Genomic DNA, 15,186 nt, shown 5'->3' on the forward strand with positions numbered 1-15,186 from the left:
GGTTTAACCTCATCTCAAATAAACCGGTGCATCCAACAGCCTGGACACCTACAGAACTCCTAAAGGAATTTAGTCTGCGTAGCATATCCAGATCTTAGTTTGTTTGCAGTATGGACTCTGTATGAGTTTAAAATGTGTAATTCCAGGTTTCGTAAACTGACAACTGTGGTTATAAACAGAGTCCTCTTTTCCTAGTTACCTAATACTTCATCCCAACATCTCACAAGCCACCTAATGGCATTATAGCTTTTACGGAATACCTACCACAAAAAACAAGGTAAAGACTAAGTGTGTGGACTTTGTAGGCTTCAGGGTGGGTGGAGAGGAAGGAGAGAAAACATAAAAACTGAAAGTACTACAAGCTGAGGAAGGGACGAGAAAAGCTTCTTCTCACACTTTCTTTCTCACACTCTCAACATGCTGCATATTAGACCAGCTGGAAATGACATGTTGCAAACTGGAAACAAACAGAGGCGAGATGCCCTTGGAACCACTGCAGGTAGTTTACAGTTCTCAAAGGGATCTCTGACTTCATGAACTAGGAACTGTGGAATGACTTTATATTTATACTCACTCTGAATCTTCTACAGTCTTTCAGACACTACATACTGTTAACAGCCTCAGTACTAGCTGGGCTAAAAGTATGAAAAAAAGCATGACTTTACTGTGACCCCAAATTCTTGCATCATGTATTATCACCAGCTAATCTTCGAACAAATGAGCTTATTCGATAGAAAAAAATAATGGATAAACAACTTCAAGGTTCTCTTGTTTTTGAGTGTCCCCTTTTCTGCAAGGTATACAAAGAGATGGTGACTTTCAAGACACCTACATCAATATCACTCCTTGCTCACTGCTTGTTCACATTGTTCACTTTTATGGTCATTAGTCATTGATATTTTACTTTTTTTTTTTTTTTTTTAAATCAAGAAACATTTTTTTCCCCTCTATGTCTCCCCCAAAATCATGCAACTATTTTCAAACACTTCCTAGACTTGGAAATACTTAAATTCATATACATGGTTCTCAGAAAGCAGCTCAGATCAATACACCAATTAGAAAAGCTTAATGTATAAATCCAGAAAGCCCAATTCCTTTATAAAGCTCAGTGTTCTGTACAGAAAAAGAAAATGTTGTCTTTTAAAAGGTTTGAGATAGGATAATCTTTTGTTTAAAGCACTTCAAGGATTGTGCTCAAACGAAGATAGAAGACTCAGATGAAAGCCAGATAGTCTGCTTCGCACAGCCAATACCAACGGGAACAGCCAGCATGCAGGTATGGATTTCCAGCATTTTTAAAATTTACCATCTGCCATATAGAAATAATTTTGTGAAATTCTACAATAAAACTAAGATTAAAGCTTCCTAATAGCTATCCAACAGCAGCCAATTGACATTACATCTCTCAGCAACCAGAGTCCTATCTACTACAAGGTAGTGGAAGGCAACACCCTGCTGACATGGTTTAATCTGTTACAGTTTTATCCAAAAGCCCTTTGTTAACAGGATAAACATTTAAGAACTGCAGAATTAAAACTAAGTAAAAAATCAGAAAATGTATTTTCCATTACAAACAGAAAGAACTGAGACAGGAAAAAAAAACATCTTGTTCATATCTAAATTTTAACAGAATAGAGTCAAAAAAGATGGAAGGAATAAACTTAAGTATTATCCTTTAAGTTTTTAACTCTGTTTCAGGAACTATCATCGGGTGGTTCTTTATGTACCATGACTGTGCAGACATATGAATAGATTATTCTTGGAGCCCTGAAAACAGGTCACTCTACCAGGTAGCAGCTAATTTATCTTCAGAAGAACTAGAAAAATTACTGAAATAAAGACAGGAAGGCAGCGAGAATTCTTATTCTCTATAAGCACAAGCCAGTTGTAAACTTCATCACCATTACAGGAATTACCCTGAATCATTCTTATTCAGATTTAAAATTTCACCTTTAGAAAAACTTTAAGAGGAAAAAAAAAAGCTTTATTATTTTAAGTCATTTCAAGTGATATCTAAAATATCGCTCATGCTTTGTTAATATCAGAAGTTTTACTTTGGGCAGAAATCGATATGCAGAAAGTGAATCAGTTCAGCCACACTTCCTGTAAATTGATTTCAGTACACTGAAACAAGTACATTTAAAATTTTGAAGCACGAGAAGGTTCCTGTAAATGAACACAAGCACGTAGTTCCATTTCATAACTTACCGTCCTCGCCCTTTACACAGAACGTGCATGTCATTTGATCTCTATAGGTATATAGCGTGTGCTCTGCTACAGGGACAAAAACTTGCCAGAAATATACTCCCAATTCCTGTCAGCTGTATTGCAACCTTAGTGAGCAATGAAAATCATTACTAGATCCCATCTGAAGATGTCTTTTCCCCACTCCATTCTGACAAACTGCTTCCTCAATTTTGATAAAGACATCAGCAGGTTACCTGTGGGTTTGCGTGCTGCTGGGCTGTTTTTTTTCTAACTGTTTTTAAAGCACGTCTTTCCTAACGAGCCTACAGTTGCTGCCTTCCTCTCATATTTCATACTTACCGTAAGATTTATTCACACATTTAGAAAAATGATATACAGATCCTTAATTGAATTGTCATTTCAGAATTACGCTTGGCCTGGCATCTGAATGACTACAGAGAAATATTTTGGCTCCAACTAGCACACTGCAGGCAGCCCCACTGGAGCACCACCACCACCACCCAAGCGGCAACAGATTCGATGCCTTCTCAGGTAAAAGCTGCACAGGTCTTTCTGATTTTTTTTCCCATATCTCCCCTTTTTGATCCCAATATATGTCTGCTCCAAGACTTTTCATTCTGAACACATCAGAATTGGGCATGTGGGCACACTGCCAACTAAGTAAGTTTTTAGAATATCTGGCATTTTTATTACTACTGTTAACAAGGAATTTGAAAGGCTCCTAGTACAGTACTAGGTATTGTACCAACACAGAAGGACATTACTTCTGCCTAAAGAGAGACCCCAGGCAGTTGTTTAAACTAATATTTGAACTACTGTCACTGTTTAAAACTCCCTAAATCAATTTAAATCTATTAACAAGATCATCTTGTGAACTATAACCAAAGTACTACAATTATTAAAGTACCCAGAGCACCCACACACAGATTGTGCTCTGTGGTCTTGATGAGTAATAGCACACACTTAGCAGGTTGGAAAGCAAGCAGCCCTGCATATCTGAGGAGCTGATGTTTGAGCCTTTCTACTTAGCCTTGTTTAAGTTGTTTTTGTTTTGTTCGGTTTTTGGTTTTGTTGTCATTAAAAAGAGACTTCATTTTATATTAAAACATATTCTTCACGCTCAGTGAATTACAAACGAAACTTGCCTGTGGTATTTGTGTCCTTTCACCTTTTCCTGGAAAGTATGTTGACTAAAAGCCAAACAAACAGCACAGCACTTTAGCAGCTTAATAGACAAACACTGCAGTCATTTTGCTCAGGACAAATATTTTAAAGAAACAGAATGAAATCCCAACTGCTAGATTAAACAAACAAACAAACAAACAAACATGTGCCAACATTTGTGTATTCATCTTATCAGCAGTTTAAACATACACAGTTGCAGAACTACGACGGCACTATTTTTTATCTCTTGGTAGATGACATGAGTTAAACACATCTAGCTTACCAAGCTGTGCTTTAGAAGGTCACATTAACAGAAGACAAGTCAAGTCACGACACGATGGGTTGGAAGGACCTTCAAGGATCACCCAGTCCAACACCCCTGCCATGGGCAGGGACCGTCCCATGCTCCCTCTGCTGCAGCCACATACATTCCTCAGGAACTAACACGACCTTTTAAAACAACAGCTGTCACGGAGAGAAGGACAGGCTATAATTCCCAAGTCATCTTGGGTTTGTCAAAGTCACTTTCAAATTAAGCTATCATATGCGAGATACAAATCTGATCGTGTAGAACACGGCACAGAAGTTGCCAGAGAAAAACAAAGTCAGCATGAGAAGAGCTTTTCAGCAAGCCATCGCTCCGCGTTTGAAAGGACAAGATGCAGTTTCACTGCATGGTGCACTTCAGTAGCATGGCCCATACTGCTGATTTCCTGATGCATTTACAAAATTATCCATGAAAGCATAACGCAAATCAGAACTTCCAAAGCAGTGGGATTTCCCAGACATTTCAACTGGCATGATGCACATCTCATGCTCCCTACCCCAGGGAAAGGCAGCTTTGCTCTGAAACTGAAGTGCAGGAATTGCCAGCATGAAGCACTGGTTTTCCACCAGTGAAAAAGTCTCTTGTGAAAAAAGTCAAGGATTTATACAAGTCTCAAAATACCAACAACAAATAAACTGAACACTGCCTTGCTAACTAATTAGCTTTACCTTTTCTCCTTAATCGAGACTGATCAGGTAGCATCCATGAAGCATGAGGGATTTTAGCTTGCAGCAAGGTGATCAAATGGACTTACGGGACAGATCTACAAAAATCAGGAGACATACAAATGTCTACAAAACAGACAAGATCCTAGCAACACTTGGGATGTGGGTGAGATTGCCATCTACTACTAAGTCGCTACCTCTCAAAGGCATCATTTTGTTTATCCAATAGAAGTAACAAAAAGTATTCACCAAGCTCTTAGGTATTTTATAGTTCTAATCCTGAAGGCAAACCCAACAACCTAGAGAAAGACAACTTGTTTTCTTAAATGGTCTCCTAGTGGGAAAGAGAAGAAATACAGAGCTTTTGCTTTTCAGAGAGTTTGACTTCACATCCATACATTTAGCATTGGAACAATCCCCCTGGATGGAATATGATTCCCTGAATAAGATCACTAGGATTTTTAACCACGGATTCAGTAACTAGAAACATGCTTTTCTGAGTTTTCAGCTCGTTCTGCAGCACTACCTTCTCTTGCAAATGGATGATGAGGTTCAAACAAAAAAAATACACCCTTCTATCTTTTGACTGGTGCCATATCTACATTAAAGTGGTGGTCCAGATACTAGTAATGAAGACCAAAGACATTTTACAAATACTACTTGGAAATAGGAAATAAGATGACTTCAGAAGTTTTGGTGGGTACAAAAATGAATATTAAAAGATAGGTGGAAATAGAGATGGCTACATAAAGATACTTTGATCAAAAGCAAAAATGCACTGTTGTCAGAGAGAAGAAACTAAAGAGCTCTTACAGCACTGGAAGTGCCTGAAAATAGAAAAACTGAGTTTTAAAAAGAGCTCCAGAGTTCTTTTCACATTTACTTATCAACCTCTTTACAAATTCAACAAACTAACTTGGGGCAATAACTCCTAGAAACCATAGTTAATGCCACAAGTAATAGGGACAGCAGGAGACCTCATGTACTCCAACAATCATCACCAATTCATTTTGGTATGCTGTTAGCACAGCGTCGTAATTAGCATGCAAAGGCAAAGTAGGCTGTGTGTAAGAATACACACATGCATAATCCTTTGCAAGTTCATTAAAGACTTAAATCAACAAAATATCCTTTTAGAGTCCTTCTTTTATTTTTACAAAAGAAGGATATCTTACTTTTTTTCACATCACTGCTATTGTTCTTTGGATGCCCTCATGTTGTTTGTTGTTGTTGCTGGCATTGCATTCCAAAAGAAACATTTTTGTCAACTTGGACTGCAAAACATTAAAGGGTTTCAATGAGAAACAGAAAAACCTTTCAGCTAGAGTACTGATTTTGATCCACCTTATCTCTTCCAAATAGCCATTATTGCAGCCACGTCTCCCCTCGGGAACAGTGCAAATAAACCAGTGAAGGAAGTCACCCATTGAAGGCAGCCAGGAGATACTTCTTGGTTGCTATTATGGATGCTGCTTGTGTTCTCCAAGCAGATTAGTTTTCATCTGCAATGCTCTAACTCATTTGGTTTCTAACTTAGGAGTCAATGTTTCTCACTACCATTTTAGGAATCCAGCTACTACACTGTAATGCTCGTCGGTTGACAGCTGTGTTGGAACAACTATATACTTCGCCTTTCAGAAGGGAGGATATTTCTCTGAGCAGTTTTTTTGGCTCTTGTAGGAATGCTTTTGTCTTCCCTGGTCCCGAGAGGCAAGGGAAGAAAGTTTTAGATTAGCTTCCCTCCCCCATCGTTAGCATTGCAGCAACAAATTGTCATTGGAAGTGGACACCATTCAGCGGCATGGGAGCCGGGCCTGGAAATCATGCATTTCCTTCACGTTTTTGGTGAGAAAGTCTTCCGAAATACAAAAGTAGATCTAGGTTGATTGTCAATGGCCTATTTTCCATGATGACACAAAACCAGAAACAAAAGGATTTTTATTTAGGAATCAGAACTATTTTCTGGAGATGCCTAGTTTTTAGTTTCTTGATTTAAGCTGGTCTGGAAGTCTCCTACCATCATGAAAAACAGAAGTGAAAAACATAAAGCTTAGGAAAACAGGATTAATTTGCAACCATCATTTTCTGTATCTAACACTAACTAAACTCAGATCTTATCTGCTATAATTTTGAAGAGATACAGTAGGAAAGCTATTGATGTGAATAGAAGCAAAAAAGAAATAACTTAAAAAAACCTGAATTCTTATCTGAAGTTAAACTAGTTATATATGCCTTCACAAAGTACAGTCAGTTAAAGCAGTTTTAGACACCAGCATGCCATATGTTATATTAAAATTAGACTGACTAAAAAGAAGGATGTAACAAATTTATGCACGAAGTAAGACTATTCACTGTATGTGTATCCTGATGAACGCTTTTGCTTATCTAATAATCTTTGCAGAAAGTTCCAAATAAAGCTTATTAGCAAAAAGACACTGGTTTGCAATCTAATTTTGAAGTTAGTCTTGACACCGTCTCACTGAATGGTAAGCACTTTACACAAAGTAACCTATACCAGTATTGTTTTCCAAACTCTTGGTTTACTGCAGTTTCATAGACTGCAAAAGTATAGTTAGCTGCAGTGGTTTTTAGATCTCTGAATAGAATTTATATATATATATATTTTACAGGATCTATATGTTGATTGTATCTCAAGGATCAAGAGAAAAATATTTTTTAATGCAAAAAATAGCACGCAAGAAATTCTTGTATAATGGAGAAAGGCAACTTTCTCAGAGGGCAAGAAGGGGGGGGGAATAAGTATGCTAGAGAGATTTTATGTAAACAACTTACAGAAAACAACAATTACTTCACTCCAGGGATCATGCCTTTTCCTCTGAGGAAGCTTTCAGTTCAAACTCATGCAAGTCACAGAAAAGATTTCAGTGTACCACAGCCCAGATGCCACCTGAAGTGTTTTCTTTTGTCTGTATATTCACACTGTTTGTCCTGAGCTAAAAAGCAACAGGCTGGTTGCACTATAAATGTTGATTGTACATCATTTAGTGGTGGGATAAATGCACATTAATATGATTTTTAAAGGTAATAACTTGGGTACCATTGAGAACTAGAGACATTATAAACTGGCTAAAAATAGTAATTTGAATTCCAAGCTTAGTCAGCTTGGCAGAAACAGCTGTGTTCACTGTACCCTCTAATTAGTTTGCATATTATAAGAGTTCCAAAGGTTATTTCCCTCTCAGAAACCTACCAAATTAGCCTTCACAGCACAATACTGTTACCATATCAAATGCAACAGCAACGGATTATTCAGACTTCAGAGACTTACCACTACTTTTTCTGTTATGTTTCATTTATATAGGCATATATTCTTATTTAATAAGGTAAAGGCAACCTCTTCTCTATCTGGAACATTCAGAAGAGCCTGTCTTGAAAGGAAAAGGTCCAGTTCATAGCTGCTTGCTTATGAATGTGTACTCCTTGTTTAAAGAGCTCTGAGCTCTAGTTTCAGTAATCAGTGCACTAAAGTGTAGCTCCTAGATCTATTTAGCAGCAATAACATGAAACAGACTTAAACACAGTTCTCAAACAAAGTACACCAGAACTGTCACAAAGTTTTTCTGTGAGCCCTCTGTGTTTTAGAGATAGCGACTGGTATGCTTGTATTTTGGAGCCTTTTTTGTTCAGATGATGGAAGAAATGGTTTAGAAATTAAAGTTATTTTTTAGCCAAACTGTACATGCATTACTGTATCTTAGTGATCCAGCCTCAGTTGCTGCTAGATAATCTTCTGAATACATCGCATCACAAAGGTGAGATTTTCAAAATGCTGAGAGTCCCACCAAAGTCAAAATACCACTGAATTTACTTGGTAAAAGTAGTGGCAGGCCAATGTTGAGCATGCTTCAGATTGTCTAGATGGTTAAATTAATCGCCAGATTGTTAAAGATTTTAAAATTAAAACATAGGTGGCTCTACATGTACAAGATTCTTATTCTGCAGAAATAGGTAGATCACTGATAAAGAATGAGAGATGATGAACAGCATGCAAGTCCAAAATTAGCATTACAAAATAAGCAATATTTAAGCCATCATGTTTGATTTATAGATATTAACTCAGTTATTTTATTAGTACTTTTATAAACAAGAAAGGTAGAAGAATAATAAAATAATTTATATTGGTGAAGGCATATTTTTAAACCTACTCTTTCTAGGGAGAGTTATGAAAAACAATTGTAACAAAAGAAAAGTGTTTAAACTTTAAAAGGACAAACAAAGCAATACCAATAAATGTTTGATATGAAAAAGAAAGGAGTTATTTCTAATTCAAGTAAACCCTGTGCACTGCTTTGAAACACTACATAACTGCAGTCAGAGTTTAAACCAATTTGTTTCCTCTCATGGCCATGAGATGTCACTTTGCATAAATGGTTCCAAAAAAAAAGCACAAGGCAAAAAACTCGAATATAAAAGCTAAGTAACACTTACTAGTATATTTGCAAAAGTTGAGGGAATAAAGTCTCACGATGACTATGATGTGGTAAACATTTAGAGCACAGCAGTATTATTTTTGTGTTTAGGATCCTATGGGACAGGCAATAGCCATATTTCCAACTTTCTAGAAGTTCCATCAAGATTCTCAAAGTTTTGAGCTCGTATGCAGAGGAAGTACTAAAGCACACAAGAAAGGAAGTGGCAGGAATTGTTAAATAGGAAGTTGTGAACTCCACATTACCTATTAAAGATATCTACATCTTATTTAGTGGTAAACTTCACTTCCTTGAAGATGTTTTTATCATACGTTATTTTACTGGCTTTCTTGAGATGCAGTTTTTAAGTTAAAAGTATGAGGGGGATTACTGGATTTATTTAGTATCAAGAAATACTGTTCATTAAAAATGGTGAACCACATGCTATAAAAGGTACTAACTCCATAATCTAAGTGGGTTTCCCTCCTGTATTGTTTCTTCCCTACGAATTAGGGTACAATCCCAGCAAGTTCTACCATATGGCATATGAACACTTCACTGTAAGGGACATCAGTGAGAACACAGCCAATGGAACTATACTCTTTATACTATTAGCAAAAGCTTTGTACCATTTCTAACATACTGAGATTCAAGTTCAAAGAGAATGTACAATTAACAGGATTGCGCAAAGCAAGTTCATGCCTCTGCGTGCAGAGAGAGGCCAAACTCAAGCTTTGCTCCTACAAGAGAACCAGCAAGTAGTCATGCCTTCTAGTACCTAACCTCTTTCAGCATACAATTCCCAAATCTCTTTCTGGGAACTTTAAGTAACTGTAACTGGTTAACGATCATTTGCAGAAAAAAGTTACAAGTATCCCTTTCTTAAATCAATTTCAAGAAAGGCTTTTGAACTGAAATTTGAAGAACTACACTGGATTATAAATCTAGATGAACAGCTTATTTCATTTGAGATCTGCTTAACATTTCTGTTGCTATTATAATCACAGATACCCACTTCACTATACTTATAATATTCAAATTTGGAAAGGAAAATTTCAGTGATGATTAAAAGCCTACTGAAATCACTGAAGGGTGCAACCTACAGGTTGCCAAGCTACTGCAATGCACACAAAAACCTGCTGAGTACAAACAGTACTGCTGAAAACAGATGTTAGATAAAGCAGAATTGGGATACTGCTGTTGTCTCACAAGCTGTCTAATACGTGTTTAGGTAACCCAAAAACAGCTAAACTAGTTTTACTTAGAAAAAAAAAGCTTACAGCTTTCTAAACCTGACACAACTGGTTCACTACCTACAGACTGAATACAATTTTTGGAGTAAGTCGCTGGTGCCATCTCCCCTGCCCAACGAACACAAGTTTACACATTCATTTACCTGACTATAGGGCTGCTGGGTCATGTAAGGGCTGAACATGTCACGTGCCAAATGCACAAGCACGTTGGTTGATGACAGGGACAAACCTGGCTGTGCAGCCTTCACATGGCCCCAGGACAGAATGGCTGGGCACCTCTGTTCTACAGGAAGGTTTAAAAGAAGTTGCACTTAAAGCTCAATGTTTACACAACTATTTTCAGAGTAGTAAACTGTTCTAAGAAAAAAGAAAAATCAATACTTTCTTTTTGAAAGAGAAACTTAACCCTTAAATGCTGACAGCAGAGATGTTAGATTTAGTGAACTCACATTTGGAGAGGATAGTTAGGTCTGAATTAGGTTTCAGAGCACTTTGCTTTACCAGCTGCCCTTCAAACACAAATCAAAACACATATTAAGTCTTCAGTCACGGTGGATATCAATACTGGTTTTTACTTAGAATAAGCATAGCTTCCGATGTGTGTTAGCAATTAATTTGCACGTGGGAAAGGTGAATAAACCCATGTCTCTAGAATAGACAGTATATAAGAAAATCTATGGACAAAAAGCCTGAGAAGTTCCTGTAGAAAGATACAACCCCTCCACTAATCCAATGCAAGCCATACTTTTTATGCTTAAATTCATTCTATACTTTATTATTTCTCCAAGTTACAAAGCAATCCTTTAAGACACCAACAGAACCAATGGTGTTACTAAGGATTGTTTTAACTGTCACTGCAGTGTGAGGGAGCTTTCCCCTTCAGCTGTGCAGGTCAACTTCTCCCCATGTGAAAGCAACTGAGAGCTTAAAAAACAAGAGACTCAGTGTTAAACAGGCACCTCACACAATCAAGAAGAACTTGCACAGACATCCTAATGCAGGAAGGATTAGCACCCCGCACTCCAGTACATGAAAGGCTCTACAAAACTAGACAGGCTAGGCCTTCAAAGCCCTATTTCATCCTCCCCATGCTAATGAAACAGATTTGTCAGTGAAAGTAAGTTGCATGGATCAGACGAGATAAACAACATTTTGCCACTTCATGCATCTACTAATGCTGCGAGTTTAACATAATTCACTGGGAGCACACCAGCTCATTTGGCAAGGCCTAGCACCATCCCCGTGATTAGCGCACCCCCTCAGGAGGCACAGCTCTCCTCACCTCCTGCGCTCCCCCCTCGCTCCCCACACCTCCGGCTCCACCAGGCTCACCGGGCTGCACTTGCTGCAGGCCCCAGCCAGCGACTAGACATGCTGCACCATTTGGTGGTTACCTCAAACCCCCTTTTGCAGTCTTAGCATGCACCTGGAACACTTACAGGAGAGAGGAGGGAAACAAACAAACAAACAAAAAAAGCAGCAACTTCCAAACATCTCAAAAAAAACCATCAACAACTTCACCTCCTCACATCTCTTTCTACCCAAGTCCCAACCAAAAGACTGTTGGACTAAAGTCTTCTGAGCAGTGATCCACAAATAAAGGTTTAGGGTCACACACAAGTGCCTCCAATTACGTAAACAGTGCTGGGGGCACAGCATTTTCACAAGACTCTTGGATTATTTTTCTCTAACCAGTCGAAGACAGACTTTTGTGTGAAGAGATACTTTTATCTGGAAGACATTGTTAGAGAACAGTTTAGTATAAGGAAACCCTAAAGGTCTTTTGCTGGTTTTCTTTCTTCCTTTTCGAGCTCTCATGTATACGTTTATTATTTTCGCATAATAATGTTTGAGTGCTTGCTCCTAACGAGGTAGCACTATTAACTAATTTAGCTACTCTTAAAAAATAAGTACTTAACAGTTTTACCACCCTACAGCTCCATTTCATGTGGTAGAGAACTTATCAGACAAATAATAAGGAATTTCCTGCTGTCAGTCAGTCACAGAGAAGTAGCCTGTACCATAATGCCATCAAGTAGAGCTTAGCATAATGGACTCGGTTCCTAGCTGAGGTTTTGAATGCTAAGCTTTCCACAAATTATGTCTTACTTGTCACTAATTTCTTGTTAGTAAGTTAGTATTTCTTGTTAATAAGTTAGTAATTTCCATAAAATTTTTCTCCTCTGCCTGCTCTTGACAAGCTTTAAAAAGCCTGTTGTAAGATTAGACCTCTCCACCAATGTTCTCGTGTCGGCTAATAAATCCAGTAACTTAGCAGCTGTAAAGATTTTACATATTTTCAACCTCCTGTTCCAATCTTTCATCTCTGCTGAAAACAAGACGAGTTTGAGGGACAGCAAGAACAAGCTCCAGAACCCAGGGGTGCACCCCGAACACCGTCCTGTTGCTGAGCCCGTCCCCAGCGAGGACAAGCGACCGCCCCAGGCCTTGGAACCTCGGCCTGCTCGCAGCCTCACTTCAAACGACTGAGGCAATTGCCCTCTAAAGGGAAATTACTGATGAGCCATCTATGTCATATCACTGACTGGCAAATCAACCACCCCACCCCCCAGCTCAATACGGTATTTCTCAGTACACTACCGATTTAATCACAGCTAATGTAATGCACAAGGATAAAAGGATGGGTTTGTTGGTTCACAACACGTATCGTCCTTCAGATATTTACCAGTTCTGAAACAGTACAAGGGCTGAACTGCTCAGGTCATGGCAAACTTTGGGCCAGTTCTGAGAAGATATCAATACTGGGAATGAAAACATTGTACAAGTTGAAACAAGACTCTCACTCGTCATACTACAGATACTGCTGGGCATTGCACAGTTCCAGGCAGGCAAGTGCAATTTAGTGTGAAAGCACTCCTTCGTCTGAAGTTTAAGAACACAAGCGACAATTGTTGCTTTCCAATTTAATTAAACTGTTACAAATAATACACAAAAATATTTTCTGAAGTTGGGTAGCTGTCCACTCCCTCCTCTCTTGCTGGTTAAAACTCTCAATTTTTCTTTCATTTCTGGAAATATTCAAAAAATTTCTAGAACGTGTGCATATGTATTTTGGCTGTTTAATAAGCCATGTAGTATTTTTCCAGTTCTTGCTCCAATGACCCACCCTCTCCCTCTTTCCAGAAGAAGTTCCTCTTAGTAAATCCTCCTGCTCATGTCAGTTCTGTTTTCCCCAGCAGCCCACATCCCACAATCATTCAGACCTGCACAAAGCAGAACAGGGACGCACAATTTTACACAAGGGGAGCAGAGGTTTAGTCCTACTTCAAGCAGCTGCAGTGACTGTAAAGAAGACATTGGAAAAACAGGCCCTACATAATATAATGGAATCAAGATCTGAACCAGTATGGATTATTTTTCCTGTCAGAAAAAGGAAGTATACTCTTCCTTAGTCAAAGATGCATTTTTTAAATAGATTTCACATTTTACTTCCTGCAATCACACTGAAAGGTCACACTGTTTATGCTACTGTAACCTGTTACTGTGGGATTAGCAATGATATAAACAAGCAATTTGCATTCAGATGTGCACAAGGGAAGAAGGTTATGAGAACATTCCTCTTCATGTGTAGACCACTTGTTCTTGTTCCAAATAAATATAAAGAATCTGAGAAACAGAGTGTCTTTTGTAGAACGGTTCACAGCATCAAGTACTTGATGAATCAAGCACTTCACAGATGAAACATAAAATTCTGGGAACTTGAGATACAAGAAAAAGCACCTGAAAGATCATAAATAGAACAGCTACTTTAAGTTCAAAATACTACTATCTAGTAGCTTTTCCAACAAGCCATTACTTCAGCACAAGAAGTATTGTAAGCTTGCTGAGCAGAGGGCTCAGTTTCCACTCTGCCTCCAGCCAGACCCGCACAGCTCCACACTGTTCACTGGAATAGCAAGGAATTTCTCATGTAATTACATACACAGGCAGAATACAAAATTTGCTTTGTTGTTGCTTTATTTCCTACTTACGTAGAAACTGTTTTAACCTTCTTCTAAGTACAGGAAGAAGGCTGCACCACACAATTCAAATCTGATTAAACAATATCTTAACAGCTGGTGAGAGAAATCAATCTTTCTTGTCATTGATGACTGCTGTCAGTGCTGAAGATGTCTTTATATCCCTTTAACCATGTTACCACAGCATCTGTAACAACCAACGGCTGAGACGATTACAGTTTCAGATGGTGGGACAAGGCACAGACGGTAAAGGCATGCAGCAGACTTCTTGCTGTTCTTTCCATTGGAGTACACTGCAGTGAAAAGAAAAAACTACTACTTCAAGGCCAGGATCCCAACACAGAAGGAAGTAAAATGTCCAACATGCAAAGAAGAAATCCAGTTTCAGACCCTAGGAATGATAAACAGGCCTCCAAAACAGGCTTTTAATGCAGGTATCAAAATGCTACCTAATTAAATCCAAAATGCACCTCCATGAGATTAATGCTGGGTTCAACAAGAAGTTTTTTTAATCTCTCACTTTCTTTCACAAAAGACATGCCCAACTAGAAAGCAGGACTGCCCAAATATTTTTTCACACCAGAGGTTAACAAAACAGAAACTAAGGTACATATTCAGTATCAGTGATACCAAGAAATTCTCCTGCTTAAAAGTACAGTGAGTACACTGTAACTTATCATGCCAACAAAGACAGGCAGGAGACAAGAGAGTGGAAGTTAAAAACAAACGCCACCAGAAAAAAAAAAAAGAAAAAAAGAAAAAAACACTAAACACCATACAATTTGAGAGAAATCACATTTGTCCTAGTATTGATGTTAGTATTTTGAGTTGAAAGATACAGACAGGCTTTAGCTACAATGGTTAAAAAGTCAGACCTCTCAAGTAAGCTGGCTGTACTTATGGTGCTTTTACAAGCAGATGCCCTAGATAACCAGCTCATTACTCTTAACACTACTTATGAATGCAAAAGACAATTACTTATGGAAATAATGTGTTCAACAGTTCATTTTCTAGGACAATGTGTTGGGCAAGGTGAAAGCAGATGGAAATAGAACTAGAACTAGAAATTAGAGAAGAATTTATTTATTTTTTTCAAAAGTCTTATACTATGCTAGCTCAATTTCCTTCCGACCACGGACATCAGATTTTTCATTGCTG

The 15,186-nt window shown here is 38.2% G+C and overlaps 1 protein-coding gene across 2 annotated transcripts in view; it reads right to left on the minus strand.

Moving 5' to 3' along the window:
• The window catches only part of PTPN1 (protein tyrosine phosphatase non-receptor type 1), a 44,975-nt gene that overhangs the window by 22,804 nt on the left and 6,985 nt on the right, over window positions 1-15,186 (minus strand). Inside the window, exon 1 of one of the 2 annotated variants that reach the window (XM_083801413.1) lies at window positions 3,656-5,517. The exons of the other annotated variant lie outside the window; for it this stretch is intronic. The gene's annotated coding sequence lies outside the window, so the exon portion shown is untranslated. Of the gene's footprint in view, window positions 1-3,655; window positions 5,518-15,186 lie in introns of those variants that run through there. 2 annotated transcript variants of the gene reach the window in all.

This window comes from Anser anser (genome assembly GCF_964211835.1).
Source record: "Anser anser genome assembly, chromosome: 16".
Classification (NCBI taxonomy): domain Eukaryota; kingdom Metazoa; phylum Chordata; class Aves; order Anseriformes; family Anatidae; genus Anser; species Anser anser.